Source organism: Elephas maximus, chromosome 2, assembly GCF_024166365.1.
Source record: "Elephas maximus indicus isolate mEleMax1 chromosome 2, mEleMax1 primary haplotype, whole genome shotgun sequence".
Lineage (NCBI taxonomy): Eukaryota > Metazoa > Chordata > Mammalia > Proboscidea > Elephantidae > Elephas > Elephas maximus.
The window spans coordinates 107,807,532-107,821,329 of NC_064820.1; positions in this window are offsets into that span (position 1 = coordinate 107,807,532).

Genomic DNA, 13,798 nt, shown 5'->3' on the forward strand with positions numbered 1-13,798 from the left:
AATCCAGTATGACTTTTAGGCTTCTGGTTTTCAGTTGAAGGACTATATTTATAATTGCTTCTTAAAGTGCTCTGAATAAGATTATTTTTTGGGGGGGGTGTTGGAGTAGATAATATTGTAGTTAAAGTATTAACATTTCTGTTTTCATTTTCTCTGAGATTTTGCCTTTGCTTCTTTATTCCTTTTTTTTTTTTTTTTCTCTCAGCTAACTATTTTTCCAGTTTACAGGTATCAGGTTTATCCATAAATCCTTCAGTGGTTGAGAGAGCTGAACTGGAGTCATTTATCCTTTCCATCAGCTTTGGAGGCGTTTCCCTATTGTGTTGCAGCTCAGGCATTTTGTTTTACTTTGTTTGTCACTACTCTAAAATTTATATTTTTTATCAAAATTGAATAATCAATTGAGCACAAGAAATAATCTATTTTTGTTGTTGTTGTTATTGTTATTCAATACTGCATTTTACTTAACTTTACCTTCAGGCTCCTGCATTCCCTAGTTTCTGTTGCAGATTCCTGCAGGGGCAATTCTAATACAATGTCTCCTGCGAAATGCTCTACATTCGGGCTTGACTTTATCAGGAAGTAGAGCATTCTTCTGCAATTTCTTTCACTTTTTGCAATTTAATTCTTTCAGTCCCAGTTTAATTTTTTTTTTAGGTAGGGCCAAATTAGCTATTAAGGTGAAGAAACAATATAATTGTTACTCATTTTTCTCTTTGAGAGGTCCCAAATAAAGCAATTTTGTCTGCCTTTATATTTCACACAAATAGGAATTCTACCAGAACCAGTGTGTTGCTGCATCAGTGCTTCTGTAGCTCAGTGGCACTTGCTTATACTATTATAGGGGTGGGAGCTGTAATTCTTCAAACTGATTTTATTCGAATAACATAACTTATTTGGATCTTCCTATTCCCTCCTCAAGGCCCATCTTAACAATGTGTCACATTCAAAGGAGCATAAACCCAGCTCTAAAAGACTGCAAAAATAATGTAAGTTTTATCCAACTTTCTTGGAAAAAAAAAAATCCAGGAGAACAGTGGAATTTCATGCTGATACACTGCACCAACGTCATTGAACAGCTTTTTCCTCAAAGTCCCTCTCATCCCAGAACTGAGGGGGACTGAAGACTCCTGAGTTTATGGTAGAGGGTAGTCCTGAGGAGGTAGAGGGAATCCCCAGATTAATAGCCAGCAAGTCAGAAGAGAAGGATCCTGGGAACCCCTGAGCTTGCAACTGGCATCCTGAAGGGATAGTGAGGAAATCCTGAAAATTTTTGCTAGCAGGTCGGAAGTGAGGGTATCATTGGGACTTCAAGCTTGAAGCTGGTATCTGAAATCTTGGGCACACTGCACACTTGGCAGTCTATAGGACTGTGTCCTTTATCTTGAGAGGCCTGATATAGCTCCTCGTTTAGGGTCAAAAGAAGTACTGCATAGGCAACTGGTGTCAAAACAGAGGTGGAACAGAATTGAATTCATTTGATTGATCCTTACAGTTTGGTGAGAGAAAGGTAGAATTCGATATTTTCCGCACTAGAGAAGTAAAAGGCTTACCTTTACTTGACTGCTACATAATCTTTAATTTTCTTCTCTAAACAAGTTCATTCTTTTCACCATCTGATTTTTTTATTGTTACCACTTTAGAAATATGTCTAATAAGTGAAAGAGAAATAGAATTTGTAAAAACTGCCAATATTGTGTAGAATCATACAGAGTACAGAAAAGTATGAGTAAATTTGGAATGATAAAAAGATACTGAAAAATATTCTACGATTGAGTCATTAAATGTGAAATATACTTTTTTTTAAATAATTTTTATTGTGCTTTAAGTGAAAGTTTACAAGTCAAGTCAGTCTCTCACACAAAAACCCATATACACCTTGCTGCACATTCCCAGTTCTTTTTTCCTCCGTGAGACAGCCCCCTCCCTTTTTCGTGACCATTACGCCAGCTTCTAAGCCCCTCTACCCTCCCATCTCCCCTCCAGGCAGGAGATCCCAACATTGTCTCAAGTGTCCACCTGAACCAAGTAGCTCACGCCTAACAGCATCCCTCTCCAACCCATTGTCCAGTCCAATCCATGTCTCACGAGTTGGATTTGGGAGTGGTTGTTGTCATGGGCCAACAGAAGGTCAAGGGGTGATGATCACCGGGGTCCTTCTAGTCTCAGTCAGACCATTAAGTCTGGTCTTTTTATGACAGTTTGGGGTCTGCATCCCACTGCTCTCCTGCTCCCTCAGGGGTTCTCTGTTGTGTTCCCTGTCAGGGAAGTCATCTGTTGTGGCCAGGCACCATCTAGTTCTTCTGGTCTCAGGAGGATGCAGTCTCTGGTTCATGTCACCCTTTCTGTCTATTGGGCTGGTTATTATCAAGTGTTCTTGGTGTTCTTCATTCTCCTTTGATCCAGGTGGGTTGAGACCCATTGATGCATCTTAGATACCCGCTTACTAACATTTAAGACCCCAGATGCCACTCTTAAAAAGGGGATGCAGAATGTTTTCTTAACAAATTTTATTATGCCTATTAATTTAGATGTGCCCTGAAACCATGGCACTCAAACCCCTGCCCATGCTTCGCTGAGCTTCGAAGTATTCAGTTTATTCAGGAAAATTCTTTGCTTTGGTTTAGGACAGTTGTGCTGACCTCCTCTGTGTTGAGTGTTATCCTTGCCTTCACCTAAAGTAGTTCTTGTCTACTATTTATTTAGTAAATCTCCCTCTGCCACCCTCCCTCCTTCCCCCCTCTCGTAACCACAAAAGAGTGTGTTCTTCTCAGTTTAGACTATTTCTCAAGATCTTATAATAGTGGTCTTACACAATATTTGTCCTTTTGCCTCTGACTAATTTCCCTCAGCATAATGCCTTCCAGGCTTCTCCATGTTATGAAATGTTTCACAGACTCATCACTGTTCTTTATTGATGCATAGTATTCCATAGTGTGAATGTACCATAATTTATTTATCTATTCATCCGTTGATGGGCACCTTGGTTGCTTCCATCTTTTTACTATTGTAAACAGTGCTGCAATAAACACAGGTGTGCATATATCTGTTCGTGTAAAGGCTGTTATTTCTCTAGGATATATTCCAAGGAGTGGGATTTTTTTTTATGGTAGTTCTATATCTTGCTTTTTAAGGAAGTGCCAAATCGATTTCCAGAGTGGTTGTACCATTTGACATTCCCACCAGCAGTCTATAAGTTTTTCAATCTCTCCGCAGCCTCTCCAACACTTATTATTTTGTATTTTTTGGATTAATGCCAGCCTTGTTGGAGTGAGATGGAATCTCATTGTACTTTTGATTTGCATTTCTCTAATGGCTAAAGATCGAGGGCATTTCCTTATGTACCTGTTAGCTGACTGAATGTCTTCTTCAGTGAAGTGCCTGTTCATATCCTTCGCCCATTTTTTAATTGGGTTGTTTGGCATTTTTGTGGTTGAGTTTTAGCAGAGTCGTGTAGATTTTAGAGATCGGGCACTGGTGGGAGATATCCTAGTTGAAAATTTTTTCCCAGTCTGTAGGTGGTCTTTTTACTCTTTTGGTGAAGTCTTTAGATGAGCATAGGTGTTCGATTTTTAAGAGCTCCCAGTTATCTGGTTTCTCTTTGTCATTTTTAATAATGTTTTGTATTCTGTTTATGCCTTGTATTAGGGCTCCTAAGGTTGTCCCTATTTTTTCTTCCATGATCTTCATCGTTTTAGACTTTATGTTTAGGTCTTTGATCCATTTGGAGTTAGTTTTTGTGTATGGTGTGAGGTATGGGTCCTGTTTCATTTTTTTGCAGATGGATATCCAGTTATGCCAGCACCATTTGTTAAAAAGGCTATGTTTTCCCCAATTAACTGACACTGGTCCTTTGTCAAATATCAGCTGCTCATACGTGGATGGATTTATATCTGGATTCTCATTTCTGTTCCATTGGTCTATGTGCCTGTTGTGATACCAGTACCAGGCTGTTTTGACTACTGTGGCAGTATAATATGTTCTAAAATAATATGTTCTAAAATCAGGTAGAGTGAGTCCTCCCACTTTTTCTTCTTTTTTAGTAATGCTTTACTTGTCTGGGGCTTTTTTCCCTTCCATATGAAGTTGGTGATTTGTTTCTCCATCTCATGGAAAAATATCACTGAAATTTGGATTGGAAGTGCATTGTATATATAGGTGGTTTTTAGTAGAATAGACATTTTTACAATTTTAAGTCTTCTATCCATGAGCAAGGTATGTTTTTCCACTTATGTAGGCCCCTTTTGGTTTCTTGCAGTAGTACCCTGTAGTTTTCTTTGTGTAGGTCTTTTACATCTTTGGTAAGATTTATTCCTAAGTATTTTATCTTCTTGGGGGCTACTGTGAATGGTAGTGATTTGGTGATTTCCTCTTCGATGTTCTTTTTGTTGATGTAGAGGAATCCAACTGATTTTTGTATGTTTATCTTGTATCCTGATGCTCTGCTGAACTCTTCTATTAGCTACAGTAGTTTTCTGGAGGATTCCTTAGGGTTTTCTGTGTATAAGATCATGTCATCTGCAAATAGAGATAATTTTACTTCTTCCTTGCCAATCTGGATGCCCTTTATTTCTTTTTCTAGCCTAATTGCTCTGGCTAGGACCTCCAGCACAATGTTGAATAACAGCAGTGATAAAGGGCACCCTTGCCTGGTTCCCATTCTCAAGGGAAGTGCTTTTAAGCTGTCTCCATTTAGGATGATGTTGGTTGTTGGCTTTGTATAAATGCCCTTTGTTATATTGAGGAATTTTCCTTTCTTTTCCTATTTTGCTGAGAGTTTATATCGTGCATTGTTGTTGAACTTTGTCAAATGCCTTTTCTGTATCAATTGGTAAAATCATGTGGTTCTTATCTTTGGTTTTATTTATGTGGTGGATTACATTAATTGTTTTTTTAATATTGAACCATCCTTGCACACCTGGTATAAATCCCACTTGGCCATGGTGGATTTTTTTTTTTATATGTTGTTGAATTCTATTGGCTAGAATTTTGTTGAGGAGTTTTTCATCTATGTTCATGAGGGATATAGGCCTGTAATTTTCTTTTCTTGTACTGTCTTTAGCTGGTTTTGGTATCAGGGTTATGCTGGCTTCATAGAATGAGTTTGTTAGTATTCCATCCTTTTCTATGCTTTGAAATACCTTCAGTAGTAGTGGTGTTAACTCTTCTCTGAAAGTTTGGTAGAGCTCTGCAGTGAATCCATCAGCGCCAGGGCTTTTTTTTTGTTGGGAGTTTTTTGATTACCTTTTCAATCTCTTTTTTTTGTTATTGGTCTATTTAGTTGTTCTACTTCTGTTTGTGTTAGTTTAGGTAGGTAGTGTGTTTCTAGGAATTCATCCATTTCTTCTAGGTTTTTAAATTTGTTAGCATACAATTTTTCATAGTAATCTGATATGATTCTTTTAATTTCAGTTGGATCTGTTGTGATATGGCCCATCTCATTTCTTATTCGGGTTATTTGTTTCTTTTCCTGTATTTCTTTAGTCAGTCTGGCCAATGGTTTATCAATTTTGTTAATTTTTTTCAAAGAACCAGCTTTTGGCCTTGTTAACTCTTTCAATTGTTTTTCTGTTCTCTAATTCATTTAATTCTGATTATTTGTTTTCTTCTAGTGCCTGATGGATTCTTTTGTTGCTCACTTTCTATTTGTTCAAGTTGTAGGGACAGTCCTTTGATTTTGGCTCTTTCTTCTTTATGTATGTGCTCATTAACTGATATGAATTGACCTCTGAGCACTGCTTTCGCTGTGTCCCAAAGGCTTTGATAGGAAGTGTTTTCTGTCTCGTTGAATTCTGTGAATTTCTTTATTCCCTCCTTAATGTCTTCTACAATCCAGTCTTTTTTGAGCAGGGTATTGTTCAGTTTCCAAGTATTTGATTTCTTTTCTCTGTTTTTTCCATTATTGATTTCTACTTTTATGGCCTTATGGGCTGAGACGATGTTTTGTAATATTTTGATGTTTCGGATTCTGCAAAGGCTTGTTTTATGATCTAATATGTGGTCTATTCTAGAGAATGTTCCATGTGCACTAGAAAAGAATGTATACATTGCATCTGTTGGGTGGAGTGTTCTGTATAAGTCTATGAAGTCAAGTTGGTTGATTGTAGCAGTTAGATCTTCCATGCCTCTATTGAGCTTCTTACTGGAATTCCTTTCCTTCCCCAAAAATGGTGTGTTGAAGTCTCCTACTACAACTGTGGAGGTGTTTTTCTCCCTTTTCAATTCTGTTGAAGTTTTTTTTATGAATCGTGCAACACTATCATTGGGTGCATAAATGTTTAATATGGTTATATCATCCTGGTAAATTGTCCTTTTAATTATTATTCAGTGTCCTTCTTTATCCTTTTTGGTAGATTTAACTTTAAAGTCTGTTTTGTCAGAATTTAATATTGCTATTTCCTCTCTTTTTTGATTGTTGTTTGCTTGATATATTTTTTTCTATCCTTTGAGTTTTAGTTTATTTGTGTGTCTAAGTCTAAGGTGTGTCTCTCATAGGCATCATATAGATGGATAGTGTTTTTTTTTAATCCATTCTGCCACTCTCTGTCTCTTTATTGGTGAATTTAGTCCATTTACATCGAGTGTAATTATAGATCAGTACGGGTTTAGTGCTGTCATTTTGATGCCTTTTTTTGTGTGTTGTTGAAAATTTCATTTTTCCACTTACTTTTTCGTGTTGAGTAGTTTTTCTTTGTAGATTGTGTGTTCCTCTTTTTCATAGTAGTTGAATTTATTTTTGCTGGGTTGTTATGTTTATCTTGGCTCTTATTTTGAAGTATGTAATTGTTAGACCTTTTTGTGGTTACCTTAATATTTACCGCTATTTGACTAAGTTAAAACCTAACTTGTATTGCCCTATATTGCCTTGATTTCCTCTCCATATCTAAGATCTATGCCTCCTGTATTTAGTCCCTCTTTTTTGATTGTTGTAATCTTTTACATAATAACATCAATGATCCCCTGTTTTGAGCAATTTTTTTAATCTTATTTTGTTTTTGCAATTTCCCTATCTGAGTTGATATCAGGATGTTTTGTTCTGTGACCTTGTGTTGTGTTGGCATCTGATGTTATTGATTTTCTGACCAAAGAATTTCTTTTAGTAATTCTTGTAGTTTTGGTTTGGTTTTTGCAAATTCTCTAAGCTTGTGTTTATCTGTAAATGTCTCAATTTCACCTTCATATTTGAGAGAGAGCTTTGCTGGATATGTAATTCTCGGCTGGCAGTTTTTCTCTTTCAGTACTCTATATATGTCATCCCATTGCCTTCTTGCCTGCATGGTTTCTGCCTAGTAGTCTGAACTTATTCTTATTGATTCTCCTTTGTAGGTGACTTTTCATTTATCCCTGCCTGCTTTTAAAATTTTGTCTTCATCTGTGGTTTTGGCAAGTTTAATGATAATATGTCTTGGTGATTTTCTTTTGGGATCTATCTTGTATGGGGTTTGATGAGCATCTTGGATAGATATCCTTTCATCTTTCACAATACCAGGGAAGTTTTCTGCCAACAGATCTTCAACTATTCTCTCTGTATTTTCTGTCATTCCTCCCTGGAACTCCAATCACATGCAAGTTGTTCTTCCTGATAGAGTCCCACATGATTCTTAGGGTTTCTTCATTTTTTAAAATTCTTTTATCAGGTTTTTCTTCAAATATATTGGTATCATTTGCCATATCCTCCATCTCCCCCACTCTGCAGTCCAATTCCTCGATTCTGCTCCTCTGACTTCCTATTGAGTTGTCTAATTCTGTAATTTTATTGTTAATCTTTTGGATTTCTGTATGCTGTCTCTCTATGGATTCTTGCAGCTTATTAAATTTTTCACTATGTCCTTGAATAATCTTTCTGATTTCTTCAGCTGCTTTATCTGTGTGTTCCTTGGCTTTTTCTGTAGATTGCCTTATTTCATTTCTGAGGTCATCCCTGATGTTTTGAATCATTCTGTATATTAGGGTTTTATATTCTACATCTGGCATTTCCAAGACTGTATCTACATCTGGGAATGATTTTGATTCTTTGATTTTGGGGTTTGTAGAAGCAATCATAGTCTGCTTCTTTATGTGATTTGATATCGACGGCTGTCTCTGAGCCATCTATAAGATATTGTAATGTTTTCTTTTTTATTTGCTCACTGAGTCTTATCTTCTTGTTTTTTTTTTTTTTTTTGTTGTTGTTACAATACACCCAGATGGGCTACTGGATTGCACTATCTTGATTGCTGTAGCCTTAATCACTTATGTCCTGTTACCAGCTGGTTTGAGCTGTTACCAGGTATATAAGCCTATGGGTCCATTCAATATTCTTGAATAGAATCATCTTGGGTGTACTGATAATGGGTCACAGTGTAGGCTCTCACCTAACCTAGAGGAGTAGTGGTGATGGTTGTATGCTCCAGTTCCTAGTAGTGGCAGGGGGTCACACTCTGAGGAAGGCAGGATGCTGACCTCCTTCCCCCAAGTGTCAGTGAGGTAGGAGTAGCTCTTTTCTCTATAGTGTGCTGGTGGGTGGGCTCAGCAGCTGTACCTTAGGTACCCAATGCTTATACCTCTATAGGTTGGTAGACATCCCTATCCTCAGCCCCCTTTGGCAGGTGCCTATGTGGTATGGGTGGAGCCTCAGCCCTCAGCTCCCTGGTGTGGATCAGTGAGGGCTCTGTTTAATAGGTAGAGAGGTATCTGACCTCTAAAACTTGCCTTTCCACTGCTCAGGTAAAACAGTTACAGTCAGATCTCTATCAGAATTGCCTTTGCATTATAATAGCCACCTGGTTCCCTGTAGGGATGAAAGCCAAAGACTGTGGGTCTCTTATGTCTGGATGGAGTTGGTTCTGTATAGTTATTCCACTTTAGGGAAGTCAGGGAAGGATTTTCCCTTTGATTGTTAAATGCTGCTTTTCTCAGGCCAGGAGAATGGGTTAGAAAAGAAAGAAGGAAAAAAAAGGGCAGTGCACTTCACTCTCTGGTCCAGGGAATTCCAATGGTAACGAAGCCGGGTGGGTCAGGGAGGGAAGGGATCAGCTAGATAGGTGAGAGTAGCATGGCAAGATAGACAAAGTTACTTATCTGGTTTGGTGAGGACTGTTTTTTCTGAGATCCCAGAGGGGCGTGTAGCTTCTGTGTGCTGGCTGGATCCCTGCTGAGACTGCCCCAGAGGGTTAGGGCTGCATCCCATGCTTGCACCTGCTCAGGAAGCTGCAATCAGCTCCTCCATGCTTAGTCCAAGGCCCAGCGCCAAGGTTTCTTGTCTGGGACGCTGTGCTCCAGGCTCCAGAAATAGCCGCTGCTTCCCCGTGGTTTTTTGTTTGCCTGTCAGCCACGTCGGTATGCAGCCTGCATACACTGGCTGGGTCCCCTCAGAGGCTGGTCCCAGGGGTTAGGCCTGTGTCTGTGGTTGCCCTGTCTCAGTAAGCCACATTCAGCCCTACCACTCTGGCACAAGGGAACTGCGAGGGCTCAAGGCTGTGGTATGGCACACTGGCTCCTGAAGTGGTCGCTGCTTCAGTGCGTGGCTTTTTGCTCACCTGTCACTCAGGTCAACTTCTTAGTTCTGTGTTTGATAGTCAGGGTTCATAGATTGCCCTATATGTAATCAATTCACTTGTTTTTTCGAGTCTTTGTTGCAAGAGGGATAAGCAGAAGCTTCTACCTAGTCAGCCATCTTGGTTTTGCCTGAAATATGCTTTTAAGAAATTATTCTCATTTGCTTTTTCTAGCTACTAGTATTTTTTGTCTCCACTGTCTTTGTCTCATTATTTGCTTTTTCTTCCTTTTTTGGAGAACCTTTTTGGTTTCTCTCTTGCTCAGAGAAGACCTGGACCTAACTGCACTGTCCATGGTTTGTCTCTTGTTTTAAAACGTTTTCTTGGCCTGTTGACATTCACAGAACTGAACTACCAACTTCAGTATTGCCATATTTTCCCCAGTTATTCTCTCTCAACCATAGTTTTTCTGACAACATATAGGGATAAACCATGATTCTAACTTCTATATTTTGAAATATGTATATAAAGAGATAATTTCAAATTTTGATGCAGTCTTCAAAAATTTCGAGGTCATGAAACAGAAGGAAGGACTTAGACACTATCACAAATTGAAAGAAACAAAAGAGACATGATGACTAATTACAATGTGGTATCTTGGATGAAATCTTGGAGCAGATAAAGAACATTAGTGGGAGAAAAAAATAAGCTAGGAAAATCTGGAAAAAGTCTGGAGTTTAGTTAATCACAATATACCAGCTTTGATTTCTTAGTTTTTGACAAATCTATCATGGTTTTTTTTTTTTCTTTATCATGGTTATGTAAGATGTTAAAATCTTGATAAAGGCTATTGTGATGGTTAAAGTTGTGTTTCAACTTGATGAGTCATGGTCCTCAGTGATTTGGCAGTTATTATACAGTTTGTCAGCTTTTTAAGGATGTAATCACCTCCATAATGAGATCTAATATAATGTGATCATCTCCTAGATGACATCTTTTGTGAGCAGCCAATCAGTTGAAAGGGAATTTCCTCTGGGCGTGGCCTACATCCAATATAGGTGGACTTTTGGGCATGGCTCATTGGTTTTTGCTCACTCTGAATCCTGCAGCTGGCTCCTGTTCATCTGAACTCTGGTTCTTGCTACCTGAGCGAGCAGTTTTCCCACTGTCTCACCAAGGCTGACTTGGCTACAGCCACTGCTGAGTGCCCAATCAGCCAGCAGCAGAGACCAACACTGAGTCCCAGATATTGCACTATTCCTCAAGGTGATTGGCCAGCAACCTGGTGACAGTTTGATTACATCGGACCTCTTCCACTATGAAAAGGGAAGCATTTTGTTCTTATTGGAATAGACACTTACTCTGGATACAGATTTGCCTTCCCTACAGGCAATGCTTCTGCCAAAACTACTATCCATGGACTTTCAGAATGCCTTATCCACAGTCATGGTATCCCACACATTATCACTTCAGATCAAGGGATTCACTTCTCAGCAAATGAAGTGCAGCAATGGGCCCACACTCATATAATTCACTGGCCTTACCATGTTTCCCATCATCCTGAAGTAGCTTGCTTGATAGAACAATTGAATGGCCCTCTAAAGATACAATTATGGCACCAGCTAGGTGGCAATACCTTGCAAGTTCTGGGCAGTGTTCTACAGGATGCTGTATATGCTCTAAACCAGCATCCAATATATGGTGCTGTTTCTCCCATAGCTAGGATTCATGGTTCCAGGAATCAATGGGTGGAAATGGGAATAGCACCCCTCACTATTAACCCTAGTGACACACTCAAAAAATTTTTGCTTATTGTCCCTGCAACCCTACACTCTGCAGGTCTAGAGGTCTTAGTTCCTAAGGGAGTATGCTCCCACCTGGAGACAGATCATGGATTCCATTGAACTGGAAGTTAAAATGCCCCCTGGCCACTTTGGGCTCCTTATCCTCTGGATCAACAGGCAAAGAGAGGAGTAACTGTATTGGCGGTTGTGATTGATCATGATTACCACGAGGAAATTGGTTTGATATTACATAACGGAGGTAAAGAGGAGTATGTCTGGAATGCAGGAGATCCCTTAGGGCATTTCTTAGTACTTCCATGCCCTGTGATTAAAGTCAATGGAAAACTACAGTAACCCAATTCCCACATGACTACTAATGACTCAGATCCTTTAGTGATAACAGTTTGGGTCACCCCACCAGGCAGAGAACCATGACCAGCTGAGGTTCTTGCTGAGGGCAAAGGGAATATGGAATGGGTGGTGGAAAAAGTTACAACCACGTGACCAGTTGCAGAAATGAATACTGTAATTGTTATGAGCATTTCTTCATTGTATACGTTCATCAAATAATTTTGTTTTCTTCACTTATAAAATATAAGACGTAAACAGGGCTAGTGTGTTTTCAGTTGTACGCATGCTCTAGTTGTATCATGTTAGGTGCAAGTATCGCTTTATAATTGTCTTTATTCAGAGATTATGCATGGTTTAAGGAGATGTGTACAGGTGTCAAGTTGACAGTGGGTGGACTGTGATGGTTAAAGCTGTGTGTCAACTTGGCTGCGTCATGATCCTCAGTGATTTGGCAGCTATGATGTAGTTTGGCAGGTTTTTAATGATACAATCATCTCCACAATGAGATCTGATATAATGTGATCACCTCCATGATGAGATCTATCCCAAGCAGCCAGTCAGTTGAAAGGGGATTTCCTTAGGGCTGTGGTCTGCATCCAGTACAGATGGGCTTTCTGGCAAGACTTACTGGCTTTTGCTCACTCTGGATCCTGCAGCTGGCTCCTGTTCATCTGACCTCTGGTTCTTGGAACTTGAGCTAGCTAGCAGCCTACCAAACATCTTACCTGCCCATCTTGGAATTCGGCCTCCACAGCCTGTGAGCCAAGAGACCACCTATCTGACCTTCTGGTCTTGGATTCACCAACACCTGTGCCTACATGAGTCAGGAGAAGCCTCCAGCCTGACCCATGAACTTGATTCTACAATCACGTGAGCAATTTCCTTTATATAAATCTCTCTCTGTATAGATATTTATATGCTGCGGTAGTTTTGCTTCTCTAGCGAGCCCAGCCTAAAAAAGCTATATAGAGATTCTTTGTGCTATCTTTGCAGTGCTTATGCATATCTAAAGTTATTTCAAATACAAAATTAAAACACCACCATAATAATGTCAAAGTACTTGCCATGTTCTTCCTTTACAGTCCATGCCTCTCACCAAGGTACCTTTATGAGAGACTGCCTGAGGTGCCTGATGGTGCCCATTAGAAGGATTCTGATTTGGATTCAGAGGTGTCACTAAATAATCCTAAAGCCTGAGGTGGATGACTCTTCCTCACTCTGGTTGTTATTACGACCAAGGGTGATCCTGAGTGCCTATCCCCTGTATTCTGATTATTACTGTGGTCAAAGGTGATGCTTTTTGCCCATCTACTCTCTGATTATCGCTATGTTCAAGAGTAATGCTGTGAGCTCCTTTCCCCCACTCTGAGTAGCTGAGATTGAGGGTGAGGCCATTTGCCTATCTCCTGTAGTCTGGGTAGTTTTTAATCACCTACTCTCACAAGCTGTACCACATAAAGCTTTTTAGAAAAAAAAAAATCTGTATTTTCTCTTTGCACGGGTTTCAATCTCTATGGGAAATTTGGGACAAAACCACCCTATCATTTACCCCCATTTCTGACTTGTAACAACTCCACTAATTCACACTGAGATTCCTTCGCCAAAAACAAATGAAAATAAAGGTGATCTACCTGCCTGTAAAACACAGCTCTCTATTAGTTAACAGCAGCAAGTCTTAATTTCCTTTAATCTAACACAAAATTCTGCTCCACAATCATTAGAAAGCAATGAGTGAGCATAGTCCTTTCTGAGAAATCCAAGAAAGGCTTCTAAAAAATGCTTGAGTGTTGAAGCATGACAAAGATTGATAATTGGTCATTGAAGTTGTTATTCAGCACTTTACTTAACTAATGCTAAATCTGCATTTTATGAACTGAGTTTTGGGTTTGTGACAATTTAACTATTTATGCAAGTAACTGCTGGGCTATAGTGAAAACACTTTTCTATAAATACATTTGAACATGAAGAATATATACAATTTTTTACCATATGGAATAATAGTTCCATTTTCCTATAGTGGGCTTTTTATCTAGTACCTAACCACCTTTCATATTCTTTCCTGATTAACTCAGCCTGAAGATAACATGCCTCTTCCAAGGAGGATTTCTTTTTTAAAAAGAGAAGTATAAATTCACATATATAGCTAATGGCAGTATGGAAGTCAGATGTGATTGGAAGACCTTTAAA